The sequence below is a fragment of the Physeter macrocephalus genome, chromosome 6 (genome assembly GCF_002837175.3).
Source record: "Physeter macrocephalus isolate SW-GA chromosome 6, ASM283717v5, whole genome shotgun sequence".
Classification (NCBI taxonomy): Eukaryota; Metazoa; Chordata; class Mammalia; order Artiodactyla; family Physeteridae; genus Physeter; species Physeter macrocephalus.
The window spans coordinates 88490601-88503248 of record NC_041219.1 but is presented as its reverse complement, the minus strand read 5'-3'; the positions used below and the strand labels follow the sequence as shown (position 1 = coordinate 88503248).

The 12648-nt window shown below is 39.4% G+C and overlaps 1 protein-coding gene across 2 annotated transcripts in view; it reads left to right on the top strand.

Annotated features, from left to right (window-relative positions):
* Positions 1 to 12423, top strand: part of DIP2B (disco interacting protein 2 homolog B) — a 273451-nt gene extending 261028 nt beyond the window's left edge. The window contains exons 40-41 of one of the 2 annotated variants that reach the window (XR_003680363.2): positions 11212 to 11291; positions 12049 to 12421. The gene's annotated coding sequence lies outside the window, so the exon portion shown is untranslated. Of the gene's footprint in view, positions 1 to 11211 lie in introns of both variants that reach the window. The other variant, XR_003680362.2, reaches the window with a different exon arrangement.
* Positions 12424 to 12648: the final 225 nt, after the last annotated feature.

Sequence of the window (12648 nt, the reverse complement as noted above, 5' to 3'; positions counted from 1 at the left end):
GGCCTCTCACTATCGCGGCCTCTCTTGTTGCGGAGCACAGGCTCCAGACGGACGCGCAGGCTCAGTAGTTGTGGCTCATGGGCCTAGTTGCTCCGTGGCATGTGGGATCCTCCCAGACCAGGACTCGAACCTGTGTCCCCTGCATTAGCAGGCAGATTCTCAACCACTGTGCCACCAGGGAAGCCCGAAGCTGATTTCTTAAAAACAACCTAATCTCTAGTAAAACTTGTGTATGCACATGCACACACACACACACACACAAAAAAAAAAACCTAGTAGGAAACACAAAGGAGAATATAACTACAGCTACAGTATTTTTTTAATCTTATGGGATTATTATAATATTGCAGTAAATTTGAATTTTAAATGAAACATAATTTTCTAGAAACTATGCGATTTGAAAATTTCACTCAAGAAATAGAAAAATCTGATTTTTACCAAACCCACAAGGAACAGGTAATCCTTTTTTTCATATGTAAAATAAAAAGCCACCCAATTCATCATACAAAGTTAGTATAACCTTGATACCAAAATCAGACTAAGGCAGTGTTTTAAAATTCTAAATAATCTCACTTGTGAAAAGATGCAAAATTATAAAATCTAGCTGTTTCGGTTATCTGCTATGTAGTACACTGCCCCAACTTGGTGGCATAAAACAAAGTCATGCATATATACGTTCTGTGCATCATGAATTAGGGCACAGTGGGAACGTCTTATATCTGTCCCAAAATGTCTGGCCTCAGCTATGAGAACTCTTATGTCTGGGGGGGATGATTTGAAAAGCTTGGGGCCAGAATCATCTAGACTTCTTTGCTCACATATCTGAAGCCCAGGCTGGGATAACTGGAAGACTGGACTCAACTGGGACTGTTGACCGAAGCACTTTAATGTAGCCTTTCCTTATAGCTTGGACTTCTTACAGCATGGCAATTGGGTTCTGAAAAGGAGCATCAGAAGAGGATCATGTTAAGTTGTAAATGTCTCATCCACTCTTGGAAGGCATGCATGTTCCTTCTGTTGCATTCTACTGCTCAGCCCAGATTCAAGAGAGATGACTCTATATCTTGATGAGAGAGAAGCAAAGTCACATTGCAAAGGAGCATATGGTTTGGCAGATACCTCTGTGTATATGTCTGGAGATATTATATTGGAAAATTCAATCTTCCACACTAGCAAACCAAACCCAGTAGTGTATAAGAAATAATACATGAAAATCAAAGAGGGTCAAATCAAGGATGGTTCAATATTAGAGAAATCTGTTTATATAATACCTCTTATCAACAGCTTAAAAGAGAAAGCCATATGATTATCTCATCTCAATAGATTCAGGGGGAAAAAAGGTAAACTTCAACATTGACTAATGGAAAAAATTCAAACAGCAAGGAATAGAAGAAGACTTTTAAAAAAATTTTTATTGAAATATAGTGGATTTACAATGTGTTAGTTTCAGGTGTACAGCAAAGTGATTAAGTTACATATATATGTATATATTCTTTTTTAGATTCTTTTCCATTATAGGTTATTATAAGATATGGAGTATAGTTCCCTGTGCTATACAGCTATACAGTAGGTCCTTGTTGGTTATCTATTTTTTATATATAGTAGTGTGTATATTTTAATCCTAAACTCCTAATTTATCCCTACCCGCACCTTCACTTTTGGTAGCCATAAGTTTGTTTTCTATGTCTGTGAGTCTGTTTTTGTTTTGTAAATAAGTTCATTTGTATTATATTTTTAGATTCCACATACAAGCAATATTATATGATATTTTTATTTCTCTCTCTGACTTCACTCAGTATGATAATCTCTAGGTCCATCCAAGTTGCTGCAAATTGAATTTTTTCATTTTTTTATGGCTGAGTATTATTCCATTATACATATGTATATATATGCCATATCTTCTTTATCCATTCATCTGTCGATGGAGACTTGGGTTGCTTCCATGTCTTGGCTATTGTAAATAGTGCTGCTATGGCGCATGTATCTTTTCAAATTATAGTTTTCTCTGGATATATATGCCCAGGAGTGGGATCGCTGGATCATATGGTAACTCTATTTTTAGTTTTTTAAGGAACCTCCGTAGTGTTCTCCATAGTGGTTTTACCAATTTACATTCCCACCAACCATGTAGGAAGGTTCCACACCCTCTCCAGCATTTATTATTATTTGTAGACTTCTTGATAATGGCCATTATGGCCGGTGTGAGGCCAAAACTCTTTGGAGTTTTGATTTTCATTTGCATTTCTCTAATAATTAGAAATGTTGAACATCTTCTTATTTGCCTCTTGACCATCTGTATGTCTTTGGAGAAATGTCTATTTAGATATTCTGCCCATTTTTTTTTTTGTGGTACACGGGCCTCTCACTGTTGTGGCCTCTCCCGTTGCGGAGCACAAGCTCCGGACGCACAGGCTCAGCAGCCATGGCTCACGGGCCTAGCCGCTCCGCGGCATGTGGGATCTTCCCGGACCGGGGCACGAACCCATGTCCCCTGCATCAGCAGGTGGACTCTCAACCACTGCGCCACCAGGGAAGCCCTGCCCAATTTTTAATTGGGTTGGGTTTTCTTTTGTGTTTTGTTTTTATATTGAGCTGTGTGAGCTGTTTGTGTGTTTTGGAAATTAATCCCTTGTGGGTCACATCATTTGCAAATATTTTCTCCCATTCTGAGGGTTGTCTTTTCATCTTGTTTATGGTTTCCTTTGCTGTGCAAAAGCTTTTAAGTTTAATTAGGTCCCATTTGTTTATTTTTGTTTTTATATCCATTACTCTAGGAGACGGATCCAAAAAAAATATTTCTGTGATTTACATCAAAGAGTGTTGTGCCTACGTTTTCCTCTAGGAATTTTATAGTATCCATTCTTACATTTAGGTCTTTAATCCATTCTGAGTTAATTTTTGTATATGGTGTTAGAAAACGTTCTAATTTCATTCTTTTACATGTAGCTGTCCAGTTTTCCCAGCATCGCTTATTGAAGAGACTGTCTCTTCTCCATTGTATATTCTTGCCTCCTTTGTTGTAGATTAATTGACTATAGGTGCTTGGGTCTATTTTCTGGGCTTTCTATCCTGTTCCATTGATCTATATGTCTGCTTTTGTGCCAGTACCATACTGTGTTTTGATTACTGTAGCTTTGTAGTATAGTCTGAAGTCAGGGAGCCTGATTCCTCTAGCTTCATTTTTCTTTCTCAAGATGGCTTTGGCTATTTGGGGTCTTTTGTGTTTCCATACAAATTTTTTTAATTTTGGGGAATTCCTTGGCAGTCTAGTGGTTAGGACTCAGCGCTTTCACTGAAGTGGGCCTGGGTTCAATCCCTGGTCAGGGAACTAAGATCCAGCAAGCTGCGTGGCGTGGCCAAAAAAAAATTTTTTTTAATTAAAAAAATAATAATAATAATTTTTTTGTTTTAGTTCTGTGGAAAATGCCTTTGGAATTTGATAGGGATTGCACTGAATCTATAGATTGCCTTGGTAGTATGGTCATTTTAATAGTATTGATTCTTCCAGTCCAAGAACGTGGTATATATTTCCATCTGTTTGTGTTGTCTTCAGTTTCTTTAAGCAGCATATTCTAGTTTTCAGAGTACAGGACTTTTGCCTCCTTAGGTAGGTTTATTCTTCGGTGTTTTATTCTTTTTGATGTGATGGTAAATAGGATTGTTTCCTGTTCGCAGATGACATGATACTATACATAGAAAATCCTAAAGACTCTACCAGAAAACTACTAGACCTCATCAATGAATTGGGTAAAGTTTCAGGATACAAAATTACTATACAGAAATCTGTTGCATTTCTATAAACTAACAATGGAATAGCAGAAAGAGAAATTAAAACTTCTTTGATAGATCGATCATCTATTACAAAACTACAGTAAAAAATACTTAATGGTGATACTTTAGAAGCACTACCATGAAAGTCAAGATTATGATGAGGATGCTTACTGTCTATCACTGTTTCTATTCAGTATTGTACTTAATATTATAGCTAGCATAATTAGGGGAAAGAGAATGAGCTATATGGATTGGATACAAAGGAAGAAAAATATTAATATTTGTAGACAGTATGACAGTCTGTGTTGAAAATACAAGAGAATCTACAAATTTAAACAAATAGGAATTTAGCAAGATTGCTGAATACAGATAAACATATAAATATCAATAGCATATGTCTCTAGTTTATGATAATGGTGGAGTTAACTTGGTCAGATTAACCCTCCCAAAGATAGAAATAACTATATTTGAAAAATGAAATGCAATAGGTAACATTTTTTTGTTTGTGACTTTGTGTCTGAGGACATCCCCATAACTCCAAATAGCTTAAGTGGTAGAGAGCCACATTCTATTGGCTTAAGGTATAAAAGGACAGAGTTTCAGGTTGGCAGAGCAGCCAGAGAGTAGTTAGGTGAGAAATCTGTGCAGGGAGAAAGCCCCAGAAGATGTAAGTCCCCAAATCTGCATATATAATCTGTCAAATCTTTGACTAATAGCTAAACTAAATTATGTGGAGAAAAACCCTGAGTTCCTGGTGAAACAGAGCATCTGTTTCAGCTAGAAGCTGAAAGAGTTAAGCAGAGATTTCAGCCATTGTCCGTGACAGAGGAAAACGAGATGGGAAGTTAAGCCCTCTCAAATTAACTGCCTTCTGGAATAAAAATCACTCTGTATCCATCCCAATGATAAAACTACTAGAAATCTGAAGAAACAGAAAAATATGACTCATACTTAAGGAAAAAGAAAATCAGTCAATAGATACCAACTGCAAGATCACTCAGATGTTGCGATCACTCAGATGTTGCAATTAGTAGTCAAGAGCTTTAAATCAGCCATTTTATATATATATATATATATATATATATATATATATATATATATATATATATATACTGGGACTTAAAGGGAAATGTACACACAATGGATAAACAGATAGGGAATCTAGCAGAGAAATAGGAACTATAAAAAAGAATCAAATGGAAATTCCAGGACTGAAAAGTACAATATTGAAATGAAAAACTGAGGAACTTAATGAGCTTAACAGCAGATTGAAGATGGTATAATAAAGAATAAGTGGGGCTTCCCTTGTGGCACAGTGGTTGAGAATCTGCCTGCCAATGCAGGGGATACGGGTTCGAGCCCTGGTCCAGGAAGATCCCACATGCCATGGAGCAACTAAGCTGATGCGCCACAACTGCTGAGCCCACGTGCCACAACTTCTGAAGCCCACGCTTCTAGAGCCTGTGCTCTGCAGCAAAAGCCACTGCAATAAGAAGCCCACGTACCACAACAAAGAGTAGCCCCTGCTCTCCACAACTAGAGAAAGCCTGCGTGCAGCAACAAAGACCCAACATAGCCAAAAATAAATAAATAAAATTAATTCATTTTTTAAGAAAAAGAATAAGTGGTCTTGATGACTGATTATCAGTCTGAAGAACAAAGAGAAAAATGACTGAAGAAAAAAATAATGAAGAAAGCTTTAGAGTCCTTTGGAGTTCCAGGTGGGAAAGACAATGGGACATAAAAAAATATGTGCAGAGGACTTCCCTGGCAGTCCAGTGGTTAAGACTCTGTGCTCCCAATGCAGGGGGCATGGGTTCACTCCCTGGTCAGGGAACTAAGATCCCGCATGCCACACGGTGCGGCCAAAAAAATAAAATTAAAAAATGTGCAGAAATAGTGGCAAAGCTCCCCAAATTTGGAAAGACATATATTTACAAACTGAAGAAACTCCAGGAACCCCAAGTGGTATATAGAAAACCACACTTAAACATGATCAAGGGCAAACAGCTAAACTTCAATAAAGCAAACGTCTTAAAAGTAGCCAAGGGGAAGTGACACATTATATACAGGAGAACAATGATACAATTAATAGCCAACTTCTCATTAGTAATAACAGAAGCCAGAAGAACACAGAATGATATATTTAGAGTGCTGGAAGGAAAAAAAAAAAGCTATCCAGTTCTATACCTCATCAGACTATCCTTCAAACATGAAGGTGAAACCTCAATCTGATAAAGACCATCTATGAAAAAATTCATTGCTTACACCACACTTAATAGTGAAAAACTGGATGATTTCTCCCTAAGGTTGGGAACAAGGCAAGAAAGTCTGTTCTCACCACTTTTATTCAACATTGAATAAAAGGCAATTAGGCAAGGAAAAGAAACAAAAGGCATCCAGATTGAACAAGAAAAATTAAGGCTATCTCTAGTCCCAGATGAAATGACTTGTATATATGAAATCCTAAGGAATACACACACCCAAACTATTAAACAAGTTCAGCAAGGTTGCAGAATACAAGATCAATAAAAAATATATTATTTCTATTTACTAGCCATGAACATTCCAAAAATGAAATTTAAAAACCAATTCTAGGACTTCCCTGATGGCACAGTGGTTAAGAATCCGCCTGCCAATTCAGGGGACACGGGTTCAAGCCCTGGTCTGGGAAGATCCCACATGCCGTGGAGGAATGAAGCCCACGCACCACGACTACTGAGCCTGCACTCTAGAGCCCGCAAGCCACAACTACTGGAGCCCACATGCCACAACTACTGAAGCCCACACGCCTAGAGCCTGTGCTCCGCAACAAGAGAAGCCAGCAAGATGAGAAGCCTGCACACTGCAACGAAGAGTGGCCCCTGCTCGCCACAACTAGAGAAAGCCCGCGCGCAGCAATGAAGACCCAATGCAGCCAAAAATAAATAAATAAAATAATTTTTAAAGAAAATTCTATTTAAAATAGCATCAAGAGGAATAAAATATTACTTATTATAACCAAAGTGCAAACTTGTATACTAAAAACTATGAAATCATTGATAGAAACTAAAGAAGACCTAAACAAACGGAAGGTCATCCCCATGTTCATGGATTGGAAGATTTAATATTGTTAGGATGGCAATATTCCCCAAATTGATCTTCAGATTCAATGCAATCTCCATAAAAATCCCAGCTGACTATTTTGCAGAAATGGATAGAGTGATCCTAGAATTCATCTGGAAATGTAAGGGACTCAGAGTAGTCAAAACAATCTTGAAAAAGAATAATTAAGTTGGAGTACTTACACGTCCACATTTCAAAACCTACTACAAAGCTATAATAAGGAGAGTGTGATACTGGCATAGGATAGACCTATCAATCAATGGAATAGAATTGAAAGTCCAGAAATGGGAAAACCTCTGAAACTGTCCCCAACCCAGCCAAGTTAATAAAACAATAACAATATTAATATTGCATCTCGGGGGGAATGGTGGAGATTAGTGCCATTCATAAGAATGTCAGATTCAGAGGTGTCGGTCCTTGTTTAAGCTCTTTTTAAATTCACCAGTCTGGTCCCTGCAGAAATTCTTGGATCCTGGGGGATGGCAGTGCACTACTGCAAACTCAACCAGATAGTAGACCCTATTGTAGCTATTGTACTTGTATCTTTGCTAGATCAGATTAATAAGGTCTCAGGGACATGGTATGTAGCCATTGATTTGACAAATGTGTCTTTTTGTATTCCAATCAAGAAAGAGAATCAGTTCTCATAACAAGGAAAATAATTTGCAAGTATGTGTGGTGATGGATGTTAACTAGACTTATTGTGGGGATCATTTTGTAATATATACATATATTGAATTTGAAAACAATGCTATATGTCAATTATATCTAATTTCTTTTTAAATTTTTTTAAAGAATCAGAAGTAGTTCACATTCACATAGAAGGGACAGGAACATACATTTATAGTTTTGCCCCAGAATTACATTACCTGACATCACTCTGATCAGACAGACAGAACAAGAAGTGGTTAGTACACTGAAGGTCTTGGTAAGCTGCATGCAATCCAGAGGATGGGAAATAAACTCTATGAAAGATTCAGAGGTCTAGTGCTCAGGGGAATGCTGACATATCCCCTAAGACAGAAAAAAACAAATTACTGCATTTTGCATCCCCTTTCTCAAAGAAGGAAGCACACTCTTGGTGTGCTGGTAAGAGGCCTGGTAAGCAGGCCTCTTCAGATTCTGGGGACAATACATTCTATGCCTAGTAATACTGCTCTGGACAGTATACCAGGTGACAGCTTTAAGTAAGGTTTGGAGTCATATGATGTTGCAGATTCCATGGAGGTGACAGTCGTGGGAAAAGGAGCAGTGGGAAGTTTATGGCAAGACCCAGTGGGAGAATCACAATGCAAGCTATTGAAATCCAGGAGCAAGAATATGCCAGTTGTAGCAGAGAATTGTAAGCCTTTTGAAAATAGCGACTGGTGTGCTACTGGGCCATGATAGAGATGGAAAACTTGACCAGGGGACCCCAAGTGACTATGCCTCTGGAACTGGCCATCATTGGCTGGATTCTGTCAAATGCACCAAGTCGTAAAGTCAGATGGGCCCAACACCAAGACATCATAAGACAGGAACATTACACCTAGGACCCAGCCTAAGCAGAATCAGAGGACACAAGCAATATGCGTGCAGAGACAACCCAGGACCCGCTGTTACCCACTGCAGTTGCACCTAAGTGTTCTTCACTCAGCACATACCTATGGTCATAGTGGTGCATGGGGGTAGCTCCAGCTGAATCAGGTGTAAAAAGCCCGTTTGGCTTATGGGTGGGTTATGACCATTTTCAGGGGTAACTTTGAAAGGCAGTTGCAGTGGAAATCTTCCCAATTGGCAGATATTAATGTGGTCACCCATTTTGTGTGGAAGGAGAAGTGGCTCAAAGTGAGAATATATATGAACTCATGGGCAGTGGCAAATGGCCTGGCCAGTTGGTCAGTGTCTTAAAAGGAAAAAGACTGGAAGATTGGCTGCACCAAGGTCTGGAGTAGAGGTATATGGATGGATATAGGGAAGGGAAGACAGAGTATGAAGATCTTTGCTTCATATATCAATGCCCATGAAAAAGAATTCACCATGGAAGAGACACTGAACATCCAAATAGACAGAATGACATGGCTGGTTGATGTCAGCCACATACTGGCCATCTCAGTATTAGCACAGTGAGCACATGAATGGAATAGATAACAGTGGTAGAGATGGAGGCTATGCAGAGGCCCAATGGCACGGACTCCCACTTACCAAGGCTGACTTAGCTACTGCTGTCTCTGAACCTTTACGTAAATATTGACGGAGACCAACACTGAGCTCCCAAGGTGGCACTATTTATTTAGGAGACTAATTGGCCACTTGATAGTAAGTTGACAACACTAGGCTTCCTCCATCCTAGAAAGGCTAGTGATTTGTTCTCATGTGAATAGACTTAACCTTTTCTGGATAAGAATTTGACCATCCTGCCCTCTGAGCCTCACTCAGCATCACTACCTGGGGGCTTACAAAGGGGCATGATACTTGCAGGCTGCTCTGACCAACATAAAGAAGTTTCCTCCAGTAAGCTGAATTTCATTTCCAAGCTGTCTTGCTACAACTCTGTAATCATAATCTTGAAGGTAAAGAATTTGATTGCTTATACACTCCAACTAGCACAATAACTAGTACTTGTCCATTGCAGGATTTTTCTAGTGGAGTCAGCTAGGAGTCTACTGCAATTCACAATGCAAGAAATAATGATAGGTTGGACTTAGGGGGTAGTGGTGAGGTACACAGAAAGGGAGGAGGTCACGTGGAAATAATTTCTCCTGTATCCAGGTGTATTAGTTAGGATTCTAGAAATAATAGCAATCAAAGTAAGCCAGTTTAAATAGAAAAGTGCTATTCATTAGAAGGACAAAGGGTGGCTCATGGAACCTAAGGGCTGAGGCAGGCAGCAGGTTCTAGAACTGGGACCTACAAAGCCACTGGGTAGCTATCAGCTCATCTGCATCGTTCACAGATGGAAGAGGCTCATTACAAAGCTCCTAAGCTTTAGGATCATTTAACTAGAGAAAGACTAATTTTTGTCCAAAGACAAATTTCCATAGGGGAGACTCTGATGGCCCAGCTTGGGTCAGGTGCCCACTGTTGGTAAGATATGGATGACTGTGAGAAGTTTCCATAAAAAGGAGGAGGGATAGATGGACAGCCCTGTAGTTGTCCACTACTCCAAGTGCCTCACAGACTAGTTCTAGGAGTTCAATGCAAGCATAGTTAAGATGAAGCAGCAAAGTTTCAGAGCTAAGTTATCTGGGACAACCCTGTTTTAGGAGTGTTAGCTGAAACAGTACGATTGTAGTTCATACAATTCCTGCAGGCATTTAAGACCTATCCTTAGTTAGGTTTTTAATTTTTGTATTTATTTTTAAATTCTTGGCTGCATTGGGTCTTTGTTGCTGCACGTGGGCTTTCTCTAGCTGCGGCAAGCGGGGGCTACTCTCCATTGCAGTGCACAGGCTTCTCACTGCGGTGGCTTCTCATTGCTGAGCATAGGCTCTAGGCGGCATGGGCTTCAGTAGTTGTGGCACGCAGGCCCTGGAGTGCACGGGCTTTAGTAGCTGGGTCTCGCAGGCTGTAGAGCACAGGCTCAGCAGTTGTGGCGCACAGGCTTAGTTGCTCCGCGGCACGTGGGAACTTCCTGGACCAGGGACTGAACCCATGTCCCCTGCATTGGCAGGCAGATTCTTAACCACTGTGCCACCAGGGAAGTCCCCTTAGTTAGGTTTTCCTGCGAGTTTAGACTTGAGTATTGAAAAAGGACAAAACAACAACAAAAAATGAAGCCTATTTTTAGACCACAAAGCCTACATTTACTAGCTTTAAATAATTTCTGCCTTTTGAGAGCTACCCTGTTCCAGATACTGTTTCACAGCTCTCAAGTCCTCCACTCCAGCTCAGTCCTTTTGTTAACCCAGGAGGCTTCTCAGGGTGTGCAGCCAATGAATGTTCTTAGCTAAGTTTCCAGCAGTTATATTGCAGTATCTTCCATACTAATATCCAACATTTATTTAGTGCTTACTCTGTGTCAGGCACTGGTTCTAACTTTACAGGTGTTAAACTCATTCAATCTACAAAACTCCATGGGACAGGTAGTATTGTTAAACCCATTTCATTATAATGTCCCTCTCTCCTAACTAGAAAACAGTACCCCAGGAGAGCCCATGAGGTGTCACCACTGGCTTGACCAGTTTATTTTAAAACAGTTACCTTTGAAAGGTAATTGAAAGTTAAATTTCTTTGTTTCACTCTACTTCCTCCCTTCTGAAGTCAAAGACCTGTCCATCTGGTTTATAAAACTCTATTTGGATAGAACTATGTGCATCATAACCAAGACTTTTTTTTTTTTTTCTTCATCTTCAGTTATTCCTCAAGTTGCAGAAGAGTAGTAGGTACAGCTTGTGACACTTCTATGAGAAAGAAACAAGGCCGGTGGAAATACTGTGAGTGGCAGTGTTGCACAGCATAATATTTGATTTAGACTTAAGATACTTTATGGGTGGAAGAGGAACTAAAGAAGGAGCAGTCCATGCACATTTTGAAGGTTTCAGTAATTGTTTCTTTTGATGGCTGACGTTTTTCAGTCTCCCCATCCCTCTTGTCCTGATCAACGTTTGTTAAGCATTCTGTCTCCTAAGGAAGAAACAACAGAACAAGAAAAGAACAATAAACTTAGAACCAGCCTCCCAGCCATTAATATTCTGGATTCTAGAACGACTGTCGCTGGACTTTGTTAATCGTGAAAGGCCGATGTCTGAGAATCTCTTCTCCACTCCTTAACTTTATAGGGCACTTTGCTTTTCTATGATATATGACATTTTGATTCTTTAAATAATGTTGGGACATGGGATGAGTATTACACTTTTCCCAACTTTGGTAAGAAGAGACACTTAGAGACGCTGGGTGATTTGCCTAATCAAAAATGTAAAGTAAGGGCAGTTACCTATTGTAGGTTTTAACAGGTAGTCAATGAATGACAATGGATAAACATTAGTGAGTTCTTAGGACAGTCGGGGCACAGAGTAACTCTTTAGCTTTAAATCACATTATCTGGCCCTAAAGGTCAAAGCAGGAAGGGCTCTATCCACTCAATCAGTTTCTTACTTGGAGATCTCAAACTAGTAAAATTTCAGAAAAATTCTGGAACTTTCTATCAAGAGCAAACTGAAAGGTTTATCATTTGTTGTTTATTATCACTAGAACGCCATCAAAGAAGATTTTGCAAGGAAATGAATAAAGAAAAAAAATTCAGAATAATGCATAATCCCTTCTCCAGAAAGGTAGACACACATTAAAAAATATTTTTAAGTTTCTGTAATGTATTAAAATGACGGTGTGGTTTTATTTTACGACACTCGATCGTACGTAACTTTTTTCTAGTTTAAAAGTTGGGGTAACGCAATCCCACTACTGGGCATATACCCTGAGAAAACCATAATTCAAAAAGAGTCATGTACCAAAATGTTCATTGCAGCTCTATTTACAATAGCCAGGACATGGAAGCAACCTAACTGTCCATCAACAGATGAATGGATAAAGAAGATGTGGCACATATATACAATGGAATATTACTCAGCCATAAAAAGAAATGAAACTGAGTTATTTGTAATGAGGTGGATAGACCTGGAGTCTGTCATACAGAGTGACAAATGTAAATTAGTTAGCTAGTGGGAAGCTGCCGCATAGCACAGGGAGATCACCTCTGTGCTTTGTGACCATGAGAGGGGTGGGATAGGGAGGGTGGGAGGGAGGGAGACGCAAGAGGGGAGAGATATGGGAACATATGTATATGTATAACTG